General features: G+C 33.3%; 1 protein-coding gene across 5 annotated transcripts in view; it reads right to left on the bottom strand.

Moving 5' to 3' along the window:
- Nucleotides 1–25,496, bottom strand: part of GALNT13 (polypeptide N-acetylgalactosaminyltransferase 13) — an 812,973-nt gene that overhangs the window by 534,888 nt on the left and 252,589 nt on the right. Inside the window, exon 1 of one of the 5 annotated variants that reach the window (XM_069080114.1) lies at nt 3,876–4,265. The exons of the other annotated variants lie outside the window; for them this stretch is intronic. The gene's annotated coding sequence lies outside the window, so the exon portion shown is untranslated. Of the gene's footprint in view, nt 1–3,875; nt 4,266–25,496 lie in introns of those variants that run through there. 5 annotated transcript variants of the gene reach the window in all.

The following is a 25,496-nucleotide window of genomic DNA, read 5'->3' as shown; positions in this document are numbered from 1 at the left end:
AAATTGAACATAATCTGTGCTCTGCTTGAAGTACTCTTCTATAATCCTTGTCTCCAAATAGGTGGGGCCATTAATGCATAAATGTTTAAAGGTTCCTTGGTATAAATGCAAATGCTTAGCACTTAGTCTTTGTCTACATGGAAAAACACAAAGTAAAGTGGGCATCTGGCAATATTCAGTAAATTTAATATATATGAATAGTCAAATTAAAAAATCCGTGCAAAAAAAAATCATTTCTTGGATATTCTGTTATCTACTTTGGCTAACTATATTGCTCAAATTTACTGGATAATTTCTTAATCTCTGCTTCACTTAATGCTTTACCACATTATGGCCAAAACCATAATTTAATTTCCATTTGGTCAGTACTGAGATAAGTGACTTCATCAACCATTCTGGTATTTGCATTAGTTTTTCAAATGATTGTGATCATTTTTTGAATCTAACTCTAAAATTAATTCTGTTTTCTTTTTCATTATTATTTTTCCCAAAACAAACATTGATTTTTGCTGTTAGTTCACCCTTCTGACAATTGCCATCAACAATATAATTTCATAGCTGATATCATTACAACAAACAACATAAATATGTTTTGTATCATTAATGTGGTAAGAGAAATATTTTCTGATGAGGATACTCATCTTGGAGCATCTAATGATTTAAAATTTCATTTCCACAAAATAAATTATTCCATTTTCTTGACACTTTACTTACTCATGAGACCTCTATGAAGACACATAAAACTTTTTAAATTTTATATTAAATATTATTCCACCAACTTTTTAATGCCAAGTATTTGCATCTCCACATGAATTTTATCATGTCAACTTGACAATTGTGAATGTTTAATTTCTGTTTCTTATATGGGTTATCCCAAAAGTTTTAATGCTTTTAACTAGCTAAAAACTACAATAAGATTTTGAAATTCCCTGTATAAGAATATTTTCTAGACTGATAGAAATAAAAACAAACTTGGAGATTCTTCCTAAGGCACAGCATAGTATAGTGTCATCAGCTTTATACAATCTTAGAAACCAAAGGACTACTCTTACTTTAGACACAACTTATCATATGCTGTGACCTCATACTCCTTGTATCTTACTAAAACTTAAATCCAGTACCTAATCTTCATTGAGAACATTAGTGCATCACTATTAGTTAAGACCATTTCTCCCAGGAAATGTATTTTTTTATTAGACTAAATAATATTAGATAAACTCAAATGACTTTTATTCTTTGGGAAAGCTTTATATTTTTATCAATTTAAATATAAGATTACTTTTCTAGCTATGGTAATTTACATTCCTTGAATTAATTAGGGAATATGCTTTCTATATAACAGAAAAATAGCCTATAAGAAACTTTTTAAATCTAAAATCACTCTGCCTTTAAATTATATAAGAGCAATATTACAAGAGGCATCTAGACTGCATTAAATCAAGCAGATTACTTTCTTGAAAACTTATATTTTGCTTCAATTCAGATAAAGCCTCTAATACAAAAAAATGGGATGGATGCTTTCCTAATGGTTTTATTTAGATTTTATTTAAAAGACAAATTTCTCTAAAGAAAACCATGTAAAGTTGCATCTACAAACAATCAAAACCATTCTCCTAATGAGTTGGATTCTAGACCAGGGTAGGAAGACTGTGACCTCAAGGCCACACATGGCCATCTAGGTCCTCAAGTGCAGTAGATTCAGTCAAAGTGCTGCACATAAAGATCGCGAGGGTCACATGTGTCCTCAAGGGTGCAGGTACATCTCACCCTGATGTAGACCATCAGGAGTATTGAGCTGCATGCAGTTTAACAAACCTACCCAACAAAATGAGGGCATTGTTGTCTTGGCAACATGAAATAATCTCACTGGTGGCAGGCATTCATATGCTTAGCTTGTGATAACATAGTTCCAAAATGGGTTTCTGCTTATCTACATTTTAATGATAAAATTTGGGGGTATAATTAAATGTCTATCCAGTTCAAGGCAGCTCTGTAATCTAAATGATCTACTTATTTGTTAAATTCTGTACCTTCGACTATTCATTCACTACTTGTCATAGAAGTCATTGGTAATTATCTCATGTCACAGTGAATATTAAAACTTTTCTCAAAATAGAAAAAAAAAAGTTTTTTTTCCATGAAACTCATACATATATTTTTCTTCCTTTTATATATGAACAGAAATTTCTCAGTCCAAAGACAAGTAGATGAAATATTTAATTACACACTTCAATAATTGGGTGTATCTCATCTTCCTTATGTGGGTATCCATATATTTATTCTATGTTCTTTTAATTAATATAAAATTAGTTGATATGCGTTACTAAAGAAAGCCCTACAAATGAGATACATGATACATAAACCTGCTTTGAAGAGTTATTTCACATAATTTATGAAAGGAGGGTTAGTGATTATGATAAAAAAAAGAAGAAAAAGAACATCAAGGAAACATTTTAAAATATATAAAAGTGAGTAAATCAAACATCAATAAAACATAGACAACATCTAACATTTATGTGACATTTTCAGACTTGTAAAGCACTCAATATCAATTATTTCATCTGATCCTCACAGCAATCCTGTGAGTAGGTGCTATTATTATCCTTATTTAATAGATAAACAGAGCACTTATTGGTACTACTGTTTTACATTGAATATAGGCTTTAAAAAAACAAGTTACATATAAAAGAGATTGAAGATTTCATGTGCAATTCTCCATTATCCTGTTCCACATATATGAAAAATTTATATTTGTTAATGTTTGTTAAATACATGATAGAAAAAAGAATGTTTTTAATGTTATTAAAATCCTTCAAAATCTTGGTTTATTCATAAAATGATAGTTGGGGTACATAATATATCTTACAAATTATTAAATAAGGCACCAAAAACAATTAAATTTAAGTGTTTCTATTCTTTATATACAACTTCAAATATTAAATTCTTGATAAAAGTAGTAGATTTTTCAATTATTATCATCACATTTTTTAAAATGCCGGTTTCCTTAAGGAAATGATTACGTGATATCATGAGTTTGAATAAGCATATGCTTGTATTTTGCTTTTCATGACAAAATTCTGTAAATAACCTCATATAATTGAACCTAAAGGGAATATTTGAGGCCATTTTGACCAGCCCAGTCATTTTAAAAATGATTCCCAATTCCCACAGAAATCAAGCTACTTATTCATTGTCACTGAGAGAGTAAATAACTGATAGCATACTGAATCAGACAGTAATTAACAATAGGAGTTTAGTCTTCAGTAACTCATAGAAGTGGATTAATTATGATTTGGGGTTAGTGATTAATAAAACCACTGAAATTCATTTATTTGATCATAGGTTCCTATCTTTTCCCATTTTTTTTCACATTTTGTTACTCTTGAACCTATTATACATCTTCATCATGACTTCCAATTCTTTGGATTACATATACATTTGGACTTTCCCAGAGTATCATCTCTATAATTGAGTGTAACATGTGGATATCAGAAAAGGTCAATTTGACTAAATCACAGAAGAGTATGAGAATGGGTATAATGTCCACAGAGTTTGGTAAGACAAGTTGGTGCTTGGTTCAGTATGGCTTTAAGAATTAAACAAAGGAGTCAATGTTATACCCCTGAGGCTATAGAGAGTCACTGGAATTGGTTGAATAAGGGAGTCATATCTGCACTTAATGAAAATTATTTTGGAAACAGTGTAAGGGAAGGATTAGATAGTGAGAGATGTGAGACATAGAGACTAACCAACAAGTTACTGCAGTAATATAGGTCTGAGATGATGAATGTCTATACCCAGATGGTAGCACTGTCAGAAGAGGGAACTATAACATTTGTGAGAGAAATTACAAAGATAAAATCAATAGGACTTACCAACAGATTACTTATGATGGTATAATGTTAACTGAATTTGAAGATCTTCACTGCCCCTTAATAGTCCCCCTGTGGCCTGCTTTGAGTTCTGGCCAAGTCCACAACTTGAGTCACATGGAGCCCATGGTGGGAAGAGCTTGGTGAAGGGTGAAACAGGAAGGGTTGAGCTGAAGAGAGTGAAGCAGAGCTGAGGAGAGCTGGGAGATAACTGAGGCAGAACAACTAGTGTGAGTGAGAGAGGGAGGAATTTTATCTAGGGGATCTTGTTTGTGGCGAGGTTTAATGGAGGGAAGACTTAGGGATGACAATGCTCCCTGCATTGGTGATGTGTAGAAATTTCTTTGTAACCATGGTGGAGTTAGCTTTCTGGTATCTGAATAAATATCTTGGTTTCATCTTTGAGGAAGAGAGTTTGTTACATTTTGTGACTCAACCTTAGAAATACATCTGCATATTTATAGCAGCTGGTATGGTATCACATTGGCAATACAGATGAGAGATGAGGCAATTATGTGAACTGGGTGAACCACACTAACAACACATTTTGGAACCTAGCTCAGTTGCCTTTCTATTAAATTATTTTCCTAGTTCAATTTCTGTCTTATGAGAAAACTGTTTTTTTTTGGGGGGGGGATTGTTTGAAAGTGACCCTGAATGGCTGGGAAGATGGATCAACTCTACCTAGCTTAGAGACCCTTATCTAAGGGATTTAGGTTATGTTGAAACCCAGAAACCCAGTGAGATCTGAAGATTAATGCATGTTTTCTGATAATTACACATCTCAAACAATCCATATATCTTATCTGAAAACCAGAGCCATTCTGGTCAATCAGTTTTTGTTTACATGTTCCTTTGATTAAATATAGACATTGGGGTGTGAGATATGGTTTTTTTTTTTCTAATTTCTGGGAATTGCAACTGTTTGTGCTCCCCCTTCCAATTCAAAAAGCTCCTATTTTTTCCTCTAATTACAAATCATATTAACTACTTACACATTCTGTTTAAGGTTATCTTTTAATACATAAATATGTCTAGCCCTGTATCCAGGGTCCAGTGCCATACCTGAGGGGGCCTGATCACAATTTATTATGCAATTGGTGAACCTTTGTTTCTTCAGTCACTTTATGAAAGGTAGAGGATGATACCTAGTTTGTGACACTGGGAAACTGGAAGAATTGTGGTACCCTTGACGATAAATGGTAAGTTTGAAAAGGTTTTGGGAGAATGAATGAGTTTAGTTTTAGACATGTTGCTTTCTACAGGTCATCCATTTTGAAATGTCCAGGAGGGAATTAGACTTAATTTGTCTCCTTTCTCTGTACTTGTACAAATAGGCAATATGGTATTAGCTAATGGGTTGTCATGCTAAAGGAAAAAAAAAAACCATTAACTCTTCCCCAGCCTACTACATAAAAGGAAATAAACTACCTCCTTGTCATCTTTGGAAAATGAGTGATTTTTATATGTGGAGGGAGAAAAACATAACAGTCTGTTTTAAATTTAAAGAGGCATACATTTGTATAATTTGTTTCAGTTAGATGAATGTAGTATTAGAGTTTGTGACCAAACTGAGAAAAATAGTGAGATAGTTGTTTAGGAAGAATATGAAATATCCCATTGGAAATTATTTTTATAAAGAAAAAAATTTATCAAGGAAGGTTTCTTGAGTATGAAAAACAAATGAATTATGGAACAGTTTCCTGTAAAAGCAGTGAAATCTCAGTCACCAAAGTTATTTTAAAATAAATTATAAAGATACTTGAAGTGTTTTTATAATGTAAGAAGCCTTCATTTTCAGGCAGGGAGCCTAAATAACTATTTGATTCATTGAAATTTTTAATTTTTGCATATATAGAATTTATACATGAATACATTGAGACTGAGATAATTTAAGTAACTTGACAAGCTATTAAGTGTCTATGGTAGAATTTGACCTCAGGGCTTCCTGACTATATATCCAGAACTCTATCCATTATACCATAAAACTGCTGCGAGTTTCCTTACCAGGAAGAGTCCTAGAGTGCAGAAATCACAGTTCTAGACCTTCTCTCACATTCCCACTCCTCAAAAAAGAAAATACAATAATATATGTTCCCATATATCTTCAAATCAAAATAAAAAAAATAACTACATTATCTGCCTTTAACAATTTTGAATGTTTCCCAAAATAAAGTATATTTTAATAATACAGCACATTTTTACTTTTTAGATATGTGAGGTAAGTTAAAATGTTGAATTGAGAATGACTCCTAGATTGAAAATTTTAGCAAATAGAAGAATCGTGTTTTCCTTAATAGAATATGAAGAGATAAAGAGGAGAAAAGCATTTAGAAGAGATGAGTTCCATTTTGTATATGTTGACCTTGATATCTCTAGAGGAAACCCAGATGTAGGTATATAGCAAGCCAATGGTGATGTCTTATAGCAACTTGAGAAAAGGATGAAAGCTGGATATTTAGATTTGGGGGCTATCTGCTTAGAGATGATAGCTGAGGGGGTGGAGCCAAGATGGCGGAGTAGAAGCAAGACCTTCCCTCAGCTCCGGCTTCCACCCTCCCCAATCCATGTAAAAAGGGGACTCTAAACAAACTTTGGAGCTGCAGAACCCACAAAATGACACAGAGAAGCTAACCTTTCTCTGAGGACATCCCGGCAGGCCAGCAGGAATTGACCAGCGCAGCACTCTGGGAGCCGAGCCCAGCACCATGCCAAGGCTTTAGCCCCAGGGTGGGCCTGACCATCTGTCAGCCAGAGGGACTCCAGATCAGCAGCAGCTGTGGCCGTTTCCACATTTATCAATACATAGATGTGAAGGACAAAGTGAGAGGTCATTGCAGTCTGGACTTTGGGACCCAGCAAGTGGGAGTGCGTGGCTTTTACCCCCGGGGCGAGAAACTGCTGAGACACCAGCACAGCCAGCCAGCGCCACATGGAGGCTTCAGCTCCTGGTCTGCAGAGTGTAGGGGGAGCAAGCACCAGTCTGAGGGGTAATCGCTCTTGCTTTTACCTGCTTGGATCTGGATTGAAGTCTAGGGTGGAGGTCCTGGGTTGTGTGTCCAGCTTGCCAGAGCGTGAGGATACCTCAGAGAGGGCACCCATCTAATACCTCTGGCAGCTGAAAAAACCCCAGCGTTTGGGAAGAAAACTCCCCTGACTGGTGGCAGAGTCCTACTGTGGCAAAAAGCCCAAAAGTCAAATAATTGAGTGGCAAAATGAGCAGGCAAAGGAAATAAAGCAGACAGAAGATTCCAACATTACACTCCCATTTTGGGGATAAGAAGGAACAAGGCATGGAACAGGAGGAAAACAGTGAAGTCAGAACTCCTGCACAAAAAGCTTCAAAGGAAAATACAAGCTGGTTACAGGCCATAGAGGACCTTAAGAAGCAGATAAGAGAAGTGGAGGAAAAATTGGGAAGAGAAATGAGAACAATGCAAGAAAATTATGAAATGAGAGTCAACAGCCTGACTGAAGAAAATAATACCTTAAAAAACAGACTGACTCAAATGGCAAAGGAGGCTCAAAAAGGCAATGAGGAGAAGAATGCCTTAAAAAGTCGAATTTGCCAGATGGAAAAAGAATCTCAAAAGCTCACTGAGGAGAATCATTGCTTCAGAATTAGATTGGAGAAAATGGAAGCTAATGACTTTATGAGAAATCAAGATGCTGTCAAACAGATCCAAACAAATGAAAGAATAGAAGGCAATGTGAAATATGTCATGGGAAAAACCACTGACCTGGAAAATAGATCCAGGAGAGGTAATTTAAAAATTATTGGACTACCTGAAAGCCATGACCAAAGTAAGAACCTAGAAATCATCCTCCAGGAAGTTCTCAAAGAAAACTGCCCTGATATTTTAGAACCAGAGGGCAAAATAGAGGTTGAAAGAATCCACCCATCACCTCCTGAAAAATATCCCGAAAAGAAAACTCCTAGGAATATTATAGCCAGTTTCCGGAATTCCCAGATTAAGGAGAGAATATTAAAAGCAGCCAGGAAGAAACAATTTGAATATTGTGGAAACCCAATCAGGATAACCCAGGATCTGGCAGCTTCTACACTGAAGGATCGAAGGGCTTGGAATGTGATATTCCAGAGGTCAAGGGAGCTGGGATTAAAACCAAGAGTCACCTACCCAGCAAAACTGAGTATCATGTTTCAAGGGAAAATATGGTCATTCAGTGGAATACAGGACTTTCAAGCATTCTTGCTGAAAAAACCCAAGTTGAATAGAAAATTTGACATTCAGATACAAGAAGCAAGAGAAGCATGAGAAGGTAAACAGGGAAAAGAAATCATAAGGAACTTATCAAAGTTGAATTATTAACATTCCTACATGGAAAAACAATAATTGTAACTTATGAAATTTTTCTCAGTAGTTGAAGGTATTAGAAATATATATATATATATGTCTTTATAAGAGGGTATGCGGGCATATGAATACATATGTGAATGTGTGTTTATATGTTTACAGGTATACATAGAGGGCATGTGACCAATTTAACAGGAAGGGATGATACTTAAAAGGTGAAATTAAGAGGTGAGAGGAATATAATGAGAGGAAATGGGGAGAGACAGATTGCAGCAAACTATCTCATACAGAAGAGGCAAGGGAAAATGGTTACAATGGAGGGGAAGAATAGGAAGGCAAAAGGGAATGGGTCAACCTTATTCACATTGAATCTGGCTTGAGGAGGGAGGGAAATACACACTAAATAGGGGATCTCACCCTCCAGGAGAATGGGGGGGGGAAGGGGATGAGAGGGGCGATGATGGAAGGGAGGGCAGGCTGAGGGGGAGGGAAGTTGGAAGCACCCACTTTTGAAAAGGAACAGGATCAAAGTAGAGAATAGAACAAGTGGGAGGTGGGATAGGAGGGAGGGAAATATAGTCAGTCTTTTACAATATATCTACTATGTTACTGTTTTGCATTAGCCGCACATGTACAACCTATACTGAACTGCTTGTCTCCCCAGTGTGGGTGGGGGGCGGGGGGGGTAGGGAATGAATCTGGAACTGAAAGTTTTAAAATTAAATATTCAAATATATATATATATATATATATATATATATATATACTATTATTAATACCATCTTACATGTAATTAAGAAATAAGATATACAGGCACTGAGGCATAGAGATCCACTGGAAAAGTCGAAATGGGTATGGGAGAAAATATGGGAGAGAGCAGATTGGAGGTGGGGATATCCTGTGGGACTGCTATTTTGGGGGGATGGGTAGGGGAAAAACAGGGAGAAAATTTGTAACTCAAAATCTGGCGGAAACGAATGATGTAAATCAGAAGTTAGTAAAGCATTTAAAAAAAAAGAGATGATAGCTGAAATCATAGCAACTAATGAGATTAGGCAGAGAGAAGAAAAATAGAGAAAACGAAGTTGGGTGGATTTTGGATAAGAATAAACCATCTGTCAATGGCAAATAGAAATATAGCCATGGCAGAACAGTATCATGAAAACCCAGGAAAGGTTTCATGATCTTATTTTGTGTTATTTATATGTGACTGAGCAGAATGCAACCCATTCCTGCCTTTTCTTTTCTTTTTTTCCAATTTCTTTTTTTTATTTGTAGTTTTTACATTCACTTTTATAAGATTTTATGTTCTAAATGTTCCCCTCCTTGTCCTGTCCTTACCCCAAGATAGCATGTAATCTGATATAGACTAAATGGGTACAATTACTTTAAACGTATTTCCACATTAGTCATGTATTTCCACATTAGTCATGTTGTTAAAGAAGAATCAGTATAAAAGAGGGAAAAAACAAGAAAGAAAAAAAAGAAAATAATATGCTTTGATCTGCATTCAGATCCCATAGTTCTTTCTCTGGGTGTCATTAGAATTTTTCAGCATGAGTCTTTTGGAATTGTCTTAGACCATTACATTGCTAATAAGAGCTAAGTCTATCAAAGTTGGTCATAGCATAGCACTGTTGTTAGTTTGTACAATATTCTACTGGTTCTGCTCGCTGCAATCAGCATCAGTTCATATAAGTCCAGGTTTTTCTGAAATCTACCTTCTCATCATTTCTTATGAAACAATAGTATTCAATAACATTCAAATACCAAAACTTGTTCAGTCATTCCCCAATTAATGGACTTCCCCTCAATTTCTAATTCTTTGCCCATCCCTGACTTTTAATCTTGAACAATTCTTCCCCCATTCTTTAATATATTCTCCCTATAAAACTGAGGTAATGTGTTGGAAATCTTACTCCAAAAATCCTCATATATTTCATCGATGCTGATAAAACATTCAGATTTTCTATTTGTTAACTATCATTAAAGAAAAGGCCACATTCATATACATTCAGGTACAAAAATGAATTCACAATAATCTTTTTATGCTATTTCACATATGAAAATTAATGTTTATAATATCCTGAAAGATAGCTATATCTAGGGGTGGCTAGGTGGTGCAGTGAATAGAGCACTGGCCCTGGAGTGAGGAGGACCTGAGTTCAAATCCGGCCTCAGACACTTAACACTTATAGCCATGTGACATTGGCCAAGATGCTTAACACCAATTGCCCTCCAAAAAGAAAACAAAAAAGATAAATATATCCACCATGCATATTTACACTGACTTTTGAGTCACATAATAGTCCCCCTCCCCCGATCCTCCAGAGGCATTGGTGATTTGAGTTCATCTTACTCTTCATCTCCCATTGAGTTGTTATTGTTTCTAAAGTATAGGTCTGACCACATTGCCCCACTACTCTCAATATTTCAGTGGTTCTCTATTTCCTCCAACATCAAATATATAATTGTCTATTTGGCTTTATAAGTCCTTCATAACCTTGTCCTTCTTTACAGTCTCCTTATGTTTTACACCCATTTATGTATTCTACAATCCAGCAACATTAGCCCTCCTGTTCTTCCCCTTTATCCCTCAACTCAGTTTTTTTTGGCCTTTTTTTTTGGAGGGCAATTTGGGCTGAAGTGACTTGCCCAAGGTCACAGGGCTAGTTTTTGTGTTAAGTGTCTGAGGCCAGATTTGAACTCAGGTCCTCCTGACTCCAGGGCTGTTGCTCTATTCACTCTGCCACCTAGCCACCCCCTCAACTCAGTTTTTTGACTGGCTGCTGCCCATCCCTAAAATGTTTTTACTTCTCACCTCTACCTTCTTGCTTCTCTGGCTTCCTTAAAGACTTAGCTCAAATCTCACTTTCACATCCATATTGTCTCATATTTTCAATTCTTCTCAAGTGTCAAGTTTGTTCATTATAATTATTCAAAATTTAATTGTTCTTCTCATTATCATAGTTAAACTTATTGTCTAATTCAAGGACAAGACCAATTGTTTTTGATGACATTTATCATCAAAATTTTACCGGATTCATATTTTGGGAGAATTATAGTAACTGATATATAGCAACATTTACAAAAAGCACAGTTAATTTTGTTATTGGAAATGAATGTACCCATTCCAATGATAGCAGAAGACTAAACACTTTTAAATATAAATAATATTGTAGTATATGTTATAATATATGTATAATAAATAATGTTAACTATAAATAATAGTGTATCCAACATGGGTCCATAAAAAGGTAGCATTTAATGCAAATATTTTAAATTAACGATAGCATTGATAGATAGAAAGTTAATTTATGTAGATAAGGATTCTAGGAAATTTGGGGCACATAATACACATTTTTATGACAAACAATTTAAAATCATATATTGCTTATAGTTTGGTTGGTTCAAAAGGTTTCCATTAGATTATGATAAATCATTAAGCGATATTATTAAAACTTACATTTATATATCAATTTATAGAGTACTTTATTCATGAAATACTTTGTAATGTAATGTATTAATATTTATATTTAATAGATGAAACTAAGACATAGATAGGTTAAGCAACTTTGCCTAGACTTCCAGAGCTAAATAGGTGACAGAGTCCAACTCAAAACTTGTTCTTCTGACAACAAAATCGAATCCTCTTTCCCCTATATTGCTGCCTCTCAAACAGCATGAGTGAAATGAGCAAGTACCATGTATTTCATGAGAATATAATCTCATTATAAGAGAGGATTTAGCATCCCAGTGACTAATACATGGTCTGATACTTCGTAAGCCCTTGATAAATGCCTGATTAATTCATTATTTTTATGTTTTTCCTCATATCTGAAAATATGCTTGTTTTGATATTCTCAAACATGACAAAAATTCTAAAATACACTTTCCGAACTGCATAAGAACAACAACAAAAAAAAAACCCGTGCATTACTTAATATTTTTTGTGACTAAGATCTATTATTCTTCACTATACAAACCGTAGTCTTAAACTTGGTTCAAAACTGTAATCTTTTTAAAGAAAAAATTATTTAAAAGTATTTAGTATGATTCTCACTCAAGTTTATCATTATTAATCCTGTCAAAGCTTTTTTGTAAATATAACATTATTCTTCTTTTAAAGATAAGGAAATCAACAACAGTAGTTTATAGCATCATTTTTGTGTTTATATATATATATATATATATATATATATGTCAAATTTTAACCTGACTCCTAATTGAGTGTTAATATAGAATGCTACTTAAAAAATTAAGTTCATTTAAATATCAATTGATTCAAAATACATTTGTCTTAAATGCATTCATTTTTATTTTTCTTTTAAACTTTTGTTACATGACATAGTAATTTAAGATATTATGGAAATAAGTAAATAATTGATGAATTCATCTTTGTGGAAAATTCTCAGTGTGGTCATTTCTTCAAACCAAAAGAAATGGAAACAGACCATCTATGACTCAGTAGATTTAAGACTAAGGAATAGTTTAAGACTAAGTGGCTATGTAGTTTCCACAAGGTCAAAGAGCTAGGAAGTGTCAAGTTGACATTTGAAACCAAGAGTTCCTAACTCCAAAGCAGGCCTTCTAATCACTGTGTCATGCTGCTATTGCATAGCTTAGGATGAATCTCTATAGTTACAGAGGAATAAAATATCAGAATCATGGAATGACCAAAGGCCAAAGTAGTGATAGTATATATTTTATGAATTTTTATTAAGCATACTTAAAATGAGCTAGCATGTCAAACCATAGGCTCATAAAAATAATTAATGAAATCATTTAGAAAATCAAAAATACAGAGACATTTAAAAGAACACCAAAAAAACTAACTTTAACTTCCTAAATAGTACAACTGCCATCAAAGAATCAGTATGAAATCCATGAATTCCCACCTTCAGTTCAGATGCAATCTGTTTCAGAGTGAAATGATTCAAAGCCAATGTTTCCTCATACTGTTCTCCCCCATGGAGTTTATCTGAGTTCCCACTGACATCAAATCAGCTCCACAGGTGTAGAAAAAAGGATAAGAAATTAGTCTTCAAAAACTAAGCACAAATTCATTGTTTAATAAAAAAAAGCTTTTTGAAAAAATATCTAAGCATGTAGGAATGTGCATATTGCACACATACATATAAGAATATACATAAAGCTTTCTTTATATATTTTTATATGAAAGCTAATTTCTTAAGCAAAAAAATTTTATGAGTGTGTATGTATTTATATGCAGGTGCGCATGCTTGTGTGTGTCGAGAAAGAGGGAGTGAGAGGAAGGGTAAGAGGTAAGGAGAAATGGAAAGAAAGGAGGTGGAAACTAGAGAGAATCAAGAGAGGAAGAGAAAAAGACAAATAAAGAGAGAGAAGGAAACATGCAGAGACAAATACAGAGAGATAAACAGAGGTAGGGAGGGGGAAGAGAGACATCTAAATGATCCCTAAGAACTCTGGAATCACAAGGACACACATCTAACTATGGAGGTCTGACCCCCATGCACTGTTAATCTTTTTTTTTTCTCAATCTCTTTAGCTTGAAATGGAATTAATTCAAGAAAATTTTCCAATTAAAGTTTAAGTACAGATCAAACATAACTCTTCCCCAAATGGAGGTGACTCCCTTCATATACATACCATGTTTCACATCTACAATGGAAAGCCTTCAGTTCACCTATATCATCAGGAAAGTCATGAGAGTTCATGAGAAAATACAAAAACATAAAACTCCTGAAAGCATATTGGTCTTCTCCGACAAGGTAAACATAATATGGGATTGATGACAAATATTTCCCACTCCAAACCTATACGATCTGAGAAATTCACAGTATACTATGTACCAGCAAACTCTAATGTTTTTTTTCTTGTTGTTTAGTCCTATTTGATTCTTCATGGCTTCATTTGGGATTTCATTTGGCAAAGATACTGGAGTGGTTTGCCATTTTCTTTTCCAGTTCATTTTGGAGATGAGGAAACTGAGGCAAACAGGGTTAAGTGATTTGCCCAGGGTCATATAACTAGTAATACTCTCAGGCTGTATTTGAATTTACAAAGCTGTCTTCATGACTTCAGACCTGACCCTCCATTCATTACTCCATCTAGCTAATCATGCCTGTATTTTCAAAGTTCCTTCACCACTAACTATTCCAATATTTTCTCATTATTGCCAGTTTGCTGAGCTGAAAGCCCATCATTCTTCATTTCATGTGTTTTTTAAAATCAATAATATTTTATTTTCCCCCAATTACATATAAATAGAATTTTAACATTTATAATTTTGAGTTGTAAATTTTCTCCCTCTACTTTCCCCCTCTGTGAAACAGTAAACAATTTAATATATACATGTGAATGCATTTCATGTGATTTTTAATAGTTTGCAATTCCTGTTTTGAGAATTGTTTATGTCCTATGGTCATTTATCATTTGAGGAATAGCTTGTGTTCATTGATATTTCTATCACTTGCCTATACATCTTGGACAAAAAAAATGTTTATTTAAGAAATCTGATAAAAACTGTTTTTACTGTTTTGGTTTGAAGTTTAGAGGTAAGCATTTGACTTCTAAATACATTAAGCTTGTTAACACAGAAGTGTTTCCATTTTATGTAAGCAAAACTAAATATTTTATCCTTTGTAATTGCCTCTATTCCATACTTGGTTAAAAATTCATCTCCTTCTCATGACTGTAAAGGAACTATGACCTCTTCATCTAAATTTTAAAAAATACGTCATGATTATGGGGTGCTTGGCTGCCTGTGTTGGAACCTGAGTTTGTAAAGTCACATCAGTTTGCAAAATCGCATTTCTCCCTAGCCTCAAATCTCCCCAGCTTCAGAGCATTATCTCTGCCCCTTCCTCCTGCTAGCACTCTACCTAGCAACCATTCATATGGTTGCTTAGTATATTAACTTACTTATATATTATATATAGATAGTATGTAGATAGTATATATACTTAGTATGCTTAGTATACTAACCAGTTGTACCTATGAATTCTTCACTGGATTATCTGAGTAACTCCCTAGGCAATTATACACATCTTGAATCCCTCAGTAGCTTGGGACATATGTATACTCCCAACATCCATCTTGTCAAACATGACTTTGATGGATGGCAGCTTGGTCAGCCCAGACTGCTAGCTGACTTAGTGACATTTCAAGCCTAAAACCACACCTCCATTCAGTGCTCCCCTTGGGCTATTTCCCAGTGGATTATCAACAATATGCCTGCTCAGGAGGTGTTAAAAGTGCATGTTTCTTTAAGCACTGACCACTCCTTAACTTCTCCCTAATCCCACCCTTACTCACCTAGTTAGAATTATTGGCAAAGGTTATACTATGGATTATCCTAAAAAACTTTAACTCTACCCCTTTAAGGTTGCAAGTTCCCTAAGACCACCTGCCCACTGTATAGCATAACAATAAACTTTTACCAACTTGACTCAGAATTCTTGGGCCTGTGAATTCATTCCAGACTGCCCACCAAGGGATTCTGGTTATTGGGGTTCCTGGATTCCTGAAACACATACATGCCTGCATCAATGAGATCATTTTGAATTCATCATGATATTTGGTACATGATGAAGGTTGAAGCCTAACTTCTTCTAGAATATTTTCCTAGATTTTTTTAAACATCTATTTCCTAAGAAATTTATGTTTTCAGGTTTATCAAACATTGGTTATTGAATTCTACTATTTCTAATTCTTTCTCATCAAGTCTGTTCCACTGAGCATTTTTTTTAACCAATACCACACAAATTTGATTACTGATGCTTCATAATTTTGTTTGATTTTTAGAAGGGCTATTTCCCCTATATTCCTACCTTTTAAAAATTCCCTTGATATTCTAAATATTTTTCTCCTTTTGTTATCCATTTATCCAACTCTATAATGAATTCTTTTGGTAGATTGATCATTACCCCCCCGCTCCCTAATATTGGTGTTCCCAGAACCTCTATCCACAATACTGGTATCTTTTAAATCTCTCTACATTCTTTCTTAATGACTTCATCAGCAATATTCTAGACATACATACAGACAGATAGATAGATAAACAGATGATTGATAGGAAGGAAGGAAGGAAGCTGAAAAAACCACCAAACAAGGGAGATAGAGAATATGATGTTTTATTATTTTGACAAATGTAAAGTTTATAATATTATTTGTATTTCAGTTTAAATTTATATCTCCATAAATTTTTGTATATAAAAATAGTACTTCTTTTTATAAAAAATCTGAAATAACTAACATACACTGGCAGGAAAAATATAGGAAGACCCTAGATTTGGAATCAAAGAACCAGATTCCTTCATCTGATAAACACTAGACCTCTGATTCACTTTAACTCTGTGGGACTCAGTTTCCTCATCTGTAAAATGAGGAAATTAGATTAAATATACACTAATATCTTTCACTTCTACATTTCATAATACAATGATCTATGTGGAAAATACACATATGGATTTACATTATATAGACAGCTATATCATGGTGAAAATTCAGAGGTAAGAAGGTCAACCTTTATAATGCTACAAAGAGAATACAGCAACCTATCATGATATAGTTCATCCTCCCTTCAATAAGGATAACAAATAAAATTGTTTTATAATGATTATCATATAAAATACCCCCATTAAAATAATTTTGTTGCTGTATGTAACATATTTTATTGTGAACAATTGTTTCATTGACACAATATAACTTTTATAGACACAAAGGATATACACTTTTTATGAGACGTTTATCTAATTTGTGTTTATAACTGTTTAATTTATACTTTCCCCTCTAAGAACTAGATAAATCTAACCATAAAATAAACAAGAAAGAAATTAAGAAAATGAATAGAATTTTTGAAAAGTTAGATATGAGAGACACCTGGACAAAAATGAATGGGAATGGAAAGGAATACAGCATTTTCTTAGATGTACAAGGTACTCTCACAAAATTTGAGCAAATATTGGGAAATAAAAACCTTACAACCAAATACAGAAAAATAGAAATATTAAATGCATATTTTTTCTACTTATAATATTAAAATACATTTAATAAAGGAACATGAAAACAAAAATTGTAAATTATAAACTGAATATTCTAATCCCATGGAATGAGTGGGTCAAGGAATAAATCATAGAAACAATCAATTTCAATAAAGAGAATAACAGCAATGGGACAACGTGCCAAAACTTATAGGATGCAGCTGAAGTAGTATTTAAGGAAAAATTTACATCTCTAAATGACTACATCAATATAAAAAAGATAAGAACAATGAACTGAACATGCAATTAAAAAAAACTAGAAAGAGAACAAATTAAAATTTTTTTTCAAAAATACCAAATTTGAACTCTTGAAAAGCAAAGGTGAGATTAATAAAACTGAAATTAAGTAACACATTGAACTAATAAAAATATATGGGAAGTAGTTTTATTAAAACAACAACAACTAAATAATCAATTAATTTGATTTTTTCAAAAAGAAAACCAAATTACCTGTATCAAAAATGAAAAATGTCAATATATCCCCAACTGAGATGAAACTAAAGCAATCATTATGAGGTACTTTGCTAAGTTATATGTCAATAAATTTAATAATTTAAGTGAAATGGATGAATATTCACAAAAATATAAGTTGCCCAGGTTAACAGAGAAGGAAATAGAATACTTAAATATCTCTATTTCAGAAAAAGAAATTGGACAAGCAATCAATGAGTTTCCTATGAAAATATGCCCAAGATCTGATGAATTCTCAAGTGAATTCTATTAAATATTTAAAGAACAAATTATTCTAATTTCTCATAACTATTTGGGAAAATAAGGAAACAATGAATCTTGCCAAATTGTTTTCATGATACAAATACTGTGCCAGTACCTAAACCTGGAAAAGTAAAAACAGAGAAGGAAAACTATAGACCAAGTTTCTTATTGAACATTGAATCAAAATTTTTAAATAAAATAGCGGCAATGAGATTACTGCGATGTATCACAAGGATATTATACTATGACCAAGCAGTACTGGTTCAATTATTAGGAAAAGTATCACATAGCTGGCCATATCAATTTTTTAAAAAAGAAGAAATCATATGATTATCTCAACAGAAACAAAAAAAAACTTTTAAGAAAATTGAACTTTCATTCCTATTAAACACTAGAAAGCATAGGGATAATGGAAATTTCCTTAAAATAGGACCAACTGGGTTTCACAGGGAGTAGAGCACCAGACATGGAATCAGGAAGATTTGAGTTCAAATATGGTCTCAGACATTTACAAGCTATCTTACCCTAGGCAAGTCAGTGAACCCTGTTTGGTTCAGTTTTTCCATGTATAAAATGAACATCATTTCTCAAATATGTAGAGAACAGAGTCTAATTTTTATGAATATGAGCCATTCCCCAATTGATAAATGGTCAAAGGATATGAACAGGCAGAAGACATCAAAGAAAATGGAAAATGACCTATATGTACAAAAATAGTTATAATTGCTCTTTTCATGATAAAAAAAATAATTGCAAACTGAGATGCCCATTAATTGGGGAATGGCTGAACAAGTTCTGGTATATGATTTTGATAGAATCTTATCATGCCATAAGAAACAATTAGCAGAATGGCTTCAGAAAACCTTGGGAAGGCTTATGTAAACTGATGCAAGTGAAATGAGTAGAACTAGGAAAACATCGTACACAGTAATAGTAATATTGCATAATGATCCACTGTGAGTATCTTATCTATTCTGTAAAGTGTAATGATTCAAGAAAATTTTGAAATATGTATAATGAAAAATGCTATCCAGAGGGGAAAAAATGATGGAGTCTGAATGAAGACCAAATTATACTTTTTTCCCTTTATTTTTTCTGGTCTTTTTGGAGAAAGGAGAGTGTTTGTGTTTTCGTTAACAACATGGTTAATATCAAAATATGTTTTGTGTGACCTTACATGTATAACCTATATCACACTGCTTGCCTTTTCAAGGAAGGTGAGTGACAGAATTAGGAATACCAAACTTTAAAAATAATATTAATATTTACATGTCATTAAGAAAACAAATAGAATAAGAGAAAAAATAAAAGCTAAGAAGTTATATGTACCAGAAAACACAGAATGAACTGCATACAAAGAGAAGTATTTCTCATAACCTATTCTTTCTCATTTACATTATAATTAATATTAAATTTTAATTTAATTACCAGTTAGCTTCATATTCAATTTTTCCCAATATGCAATCAATTGAAAAAAATCAAATCTAATAGAGCAATTTAAGTTAAATTTCTGTTCAAATTAAGTTCCATACAAAGATATTTTCTGAGGTCCTCTTTCCCTATGCTTCTTGTACAAATATAGGAGGGAATTATTTCTGCCAAACACTGTTCTTTCATGAGAAACAAAAATTGATATTGAGATACCAATATTATAACCAGGAAGTAATATAAATACTAATTTTTTTGGCAGATTTAGAACCTGTTGTATTTCACTTTTAAAAACCATCCATAGCAGAGAATCAATCACAGGACTAACAAGAATGGTACAACTTTGAAATTACTTTAAAGCAATTAAATTGCTTTAGTGCACAAGGGGAAAAAGTTCGGAAAATATAAAAGGGGGAAAAGGGATTTCATGCTTAAGTAACAAAGCTGACAGAGGAAACCCAATGTTCAATAGCATATTATTCTCTCTGTAGTAATATATAATTTGTTTCAGGTAAATTGTCACAGATAATAAATTTAAATTGATTTTTTTTAAAAAGATAGATATTGATAAAGGTTCAGGAAAATTGATGCTGAATATATCTTGTGATTCTTAGATAACAAAGCTGGCTTGCATTTTTGTCTTAAGAATTGTCAGTGACCTTGCATAGCATTCCATTTGGCACATAGCAAGCACTTAAGATAAGCTTTAAAATTTGGATGAATTTATTAATCAATTGGTTGTATTATAATGCAATTTGTATTACAACATAATACAACTTGCAGTAACAAGGTGGACAGATAATAAGGTTGGCATACAAACAAGATATTTTTATCCTTCAGTTTTATATTTCATATGATGCAAGAGAGCAATAGCAACTTTGAACATTGTTTCACTATTTAATAGAGTACATATAAATACATAAATTAAGGGTTGAGGTGTGACCTTAATCAGGAATTAATTTTAAGGAAGTGTATGGAATTAATTTTCTTTAATAGAAATCCATAATATTGTTTCATAAATCATAATTTCATTTAATTCTATCCTGGTTATAGCCAGAACTTACTCAAATAGAAAGTGATACTTTTAAAAACCTGTTAGTAAATGATCAGTAAGGATTTACATATAATATTATATTAAAGACAAAGCCTACATGTCAGAATAGTGATTCAATTTGAAAAAAATTAAAGAGATGTATCACATATAGTACAAACTTCCATGTTGTGATTCTAATTCTTAGCATTTTTAAAAGGACGATGGAACTGATAAATTAAACAAACATTAGAAAGAACAAGTAATCACAAAAGACCATGCAAAGTAATCTCTTCCTACTAGGGAAAACTTTACTTAAACTAATCTCTTTTTTTCCCCGAAAATACCCAAGAAAGACTAATTCACAGTCTGTATCTCACAAACTCTATTGCCAAGAATTTCTCCCTTAAATTTAATCTAAATGCCTCTTGCTACAGTTTAAGCTAATTTTTCTTTTGTTCTCTCTTTCAGGGGAAAAAATATTTGATTGCTTCTCATAGATTTGAGGAAAATAAGAAAGGTTAATTGATTTATAGATTGAGTGATCCATCTGTTCCTTAGAGCTGTAATTTTGAGAATAAAATAACCCTTCTGTGGGGTAAAAAGTGTGTTTTGGACATCCAACTACAAAAGAATTTTCTTCCATTATTGTCTGATCATCCCTGGAGATGAAGTGGCCCAATTTGTGGAGACAGATAGCAATGTGTTAGGTTTATATGTTTCTAATGCATTTGGTTAGAAAATAGGAAAAGGACTTCAGATTTCAGCATAAATTTGAATGCAGTCAAATTGTGTCTCTCTGTGTGTGTTTGTGTGTGTGGTGCATGATATTGATGATGATATCATGTATCTAGAGCTTTAAGGTTTTAGAAGCACTTTAGAAATATTATCTCATTTTACCCTCACATTTGCCCTGGGAAGTATTTGCTACTTTTATTCCTATTTTTACACATTAGGAAGTTGAGATAAACAGATATTTCTGCCTTAAATGAGAGGAAAGCTGCCATGTCAATAACATGTTGAAAATGTATTTTTGGATGGACAGGAAATTGTTTTGACTCACAGCCCATGATCCAGCAAAGTCTTGGTTTGAAGCCCAGTAATTCATTGTGGTTCAACCATAGGTGTTCATCAAAGTTGTTAAGGCCACTTCATATAGTTAAACACTTACTAGACGTATTATAAAAACATGGTGGAGAAAAATCAATGGCCACTTGGCAGCATTCTATTTTGACAACAAACCATAGCTTCATCCTTGGTATCTGATTCCCTTGTTTCCCTTGAAAGATATTCAACAATGAGCTGCATTGTGAAAGGATACCACTTTTCTTGGTGGTAGTGGTGGTGGTGATGGTTTGATTTTTTATAACTTTGGCCATGTATATTTTTTATAAAATATGGAATTAAAATATACAAAATATTTAATAATTAATGTTCCAGTCCCATTTCATGCTATACAATATTTAATCATTCAGTTCAAGGATTTATTAACCATGTTCTATGTGGTGGCCATTGGAAATTTAAAGTCAAAGCAAGTAGTCCCTTCCCCTAAATAGATTAAATTTAAAAGGGGAAAATAGATAATTATATTACATATATATATATATATAAAGCAAATATGAAATATCTGGTGCTGGGGTGAGGGAGAAAATATACTAACAATCAGGAAGATCAAGGAAGTCCTTCTTTTAAGAAGTTGTGCTTGAACTTTGCTTTAAAGAAAGTTATCCTTAATCACTTAGGTGATTCTACATTGTCATTTGTCTGAGAAGTGGGAAGCAGAATTCTTCTAGAGAAAGAACTGATAAATAGAAGTATGTATAGAATAACTTTACACACACACACACACACACACACACACACACATATACACGCATACCCCTAATGGTAGTATCCAATAGTAGCCATCTCTAATGGGGTAGGGAAGAAAAAAAAGCAATTTACATGATAATTTTGTTGTATATTTGAAAGGAATAGCAACTTGCACCTGGTAGGTTTACAATTTCATTTGCAATCATCTTTTTTATTGCACTATATTGTGGAAATACTTGCTTTATTCCATGAATTGAAAAATGAAGTGGAAAAAATGGGGAAAAAAGAAAGACATATAATTCCTTTGGCAAATAATTGGTGTCATTATAGGGTTGAGTGCATGCTAAGGGCATTCCCTGGGTCCAGAGAGTTGTAAGTTCATGATATATAGACAGATGGACAGACAGACATGATAGATATGATTGGTAGGTAGACAGACATAGACAAATAGCTATACACATAGACATAAGCATAGGTAGATGATTTAGATATAGATATAAAGATATGGATCTTCAGGGATATGATATTTTTTCAGAAGGTATATGCTCTCAATCAATACAGATAATAATATATCTGCAACTTAAAATCAGATTTCCCTGAAGTTCAGAGATATAAAATAACTTACTTCTGGTCACACATACAGCAAGTGTCAAGGAAAATAATTTATCCAGTATGTTATACTACCTTTGAATTTATTATGTATGTTGAAATTTAGTCAAATAGTTACTTATAAATATATCAACAGAAGTCATTATAGGATCTTAGATCTAGAGCTGGAAGGGACATCAATGGACACCTAGTAGAACCCCTGATTTTATATATGGTGAATCTAAGGCCCAGAGAGGTTGACTTGTACAAGTAGCAAGCAACAGAATGGGTAATTGAATATGGATCTTCTGATTCCATGAACAACACTTGCTGTACTATGTGAAAAGAGACTTATAATGACTACACCACCTCATCACTGCAAGTAAGCTATTCTAACTTATATTGAATATATTTTCTTTTTTAAGATCTTCATTAACACCATTTTAAAAATTCTTGGTAGTCTACTATAGAGTTTAACCATCTCTACAATTCATCCTTTCTCATACTTTACCTGCGCTTTTACTTTAATGAGCCAGATTTATTTGCCTTGATAAGCAATCAATCGATCAATTAACAATTGTTTAATAAGTGTATAATATGTTCTAAAAACTATGCTAGGAGTTCAGGATAAAAAAATAGAAGACTACCTACTCTCCCTATACATGTCATCTTTTATTTGCAAATTGATCCAAACACAATGGAGCAACCGTCTATTTTTTAACAAAGAAAATTTTTGTCACCATCCACACTCCCCATAAAACAATTTGTCAAAATACTTATATCAGCTTTAATTCCAAATTAATTAAGGATAAATTATAATTTTAAAACACAAACACATCTTAAAATATAACAAATATAAGAGAAAGTATTAATAAAATCCTCCACAATTTTCAAATTTATAGTGATAGGTACTGGGCCTATGTTTTCATTGCTCTAGTGAACTTCTCAATGAGTCAATTGCCTCTACCAATTCAGATAGGTATCATGAATACAACTGATATTTGAGAGTTGCCTAGATCAAGAGGGATGTGTCTGTGGAGGGCTAAAGGAAAGAATAAAAGTTAAAATACAGTTGATTTTAAAAAAAGATTTGAATAAAGCTTTTTTAATTTGAATGTTTTTTTTTCTTTAAAGCTTTGTTATTTCCATTTATTAGGTTTCAAGTAATCTGTAGCTCAAGAATCTACCAAAGCAAACAGAAAGTATTTCCTCTCCATTTGTAAACATATTTGTGAATCTAGAAGATAAATGTGGTGGGTTGTATTTTTTGGGGGAAGGGGGAATATATGGGCTTCTAGTTTTATGTTGCTACATTTTCCCTTTTCTGTATTTGCCTGTATTTGTTTCATCTTTTTCAATAAATTTTCTTTTCAAACAAGCAACAAATTCTTATTAGGCTCTTTTGATACTCCAGGAAATGTGCTAGATTCTAGGGATAAAATTACAAAACTAAAACAGCATCTAACATCTAGGAATTTCCATTATAGTATATATATATAATTACAGTATGTTTCAAGGTAAGCATCTTCATGTGTAGCCTGTGTAGTTTTCAGGTAGACTATGTGATGCAGTGGCAAAACTAAATCCTAAGGGGCGACCAGGTAGCACAGTGAGTAAGAGCACTGGCTCCAGTGTCAGGATGACCTGGAGATCAAATCCCAGGCTCAGACACTTAGCACCCACCCAGAAACACCTGATCATGTAACCTTGAGCAAGTTACTTAACCCCAATTGCTTAAGGGTGGCCGGGTGGCCAGGTGGCTCAGCGAGTAAGAGCACTGGCTCCAGTGTTGGGATGATCAGGAGATCAAATCCCAGGCTCAGACACTCAGCACCACACCCAGAAATAACTGGCCATGTAACCTTGAGCAAGTTACTTAACCCTGATTGCTTAAAAAAAAAAACAAAACTAAATCCTAAAACCTCAGCCTTCTACGTGACTCATCACTTTCTTAATTTTCATCCCTGGTTTCAAGGCAATTAAGGTTATATTGTGATACTTCTTTTTAAAGAAAAAAAAATGTAAAATCTCTTTCATTAATTACAGGCATACCTCAGAGACATCGGTTTGGTTCCAGATCACCACAACAAAGCAAATATCACAGTGAGTCACATGACTCTTTTATTTTTTAGTGTAAATGTTATGCTTACACTATGCTGTAGTTTATTTAGTGTGCAATAGCATCACGTCTGAAAAAATTCACAATGTGCATACCTTAATTCAAAACACTTTTTTAAAATAAAAATGTTAACCATCATCTGAGCCTTCAGTGGGTTATCTTTTTGCTGGCAGAGGATCTTACTTTAATATTGATGGCTGCTGACTGATCAGAGTGATGATTGCTGAAAGCTGGGGTGGTTGTGGCAATTTCTTAAAATAAGACAACAATGAAGTTTGACATATTATTGACCCATTCTTTCATTGAACACTCAGAGGGTTATTCAATATTGTTGTGTCTCAGAGAACAGAAAAGCTTGAAGACAAATGGAAAGATGAGGAATGGTGGGTTGGTGGAGCAATCAGAACAAACATTTATCAATTAAGTTTGCTACTTTATATAGTCATAGTTCATAGTGCCCCAAATAAATTATAATATTAGCACCAAAGATCACTGATCACAGATCACCATAACAGATATAATTATAATGAAAAAGTTTGAAATTTTGTAAGAATTACAAAAATATGACAGAGAGACATGATGTGAGCAGCT

The sequence above is a fragment of the Petaurus breviceps genome, unplaced genomic scaffold, assembly GCF_028583685.1.
Source record: "Petaurus breviceps papuanus isolate PSGF00001 unplaced genomic scaffold, PetGlider_PUasm1.0 91133, whole genome shotgun sequence".
In the NCBI taxonomy this organism is placed as follows: Eukaryota; Metazoa; Chordata; class Mammalia; order Diprotodontia; family Petauridae; genus Petaurus; species Petaurus breviceps.
The sequence above is the reverse complement of the archived record's forward strand: the minus strand, read 5'-3'. Positions and strand labels throughout refer to the sequence as shown.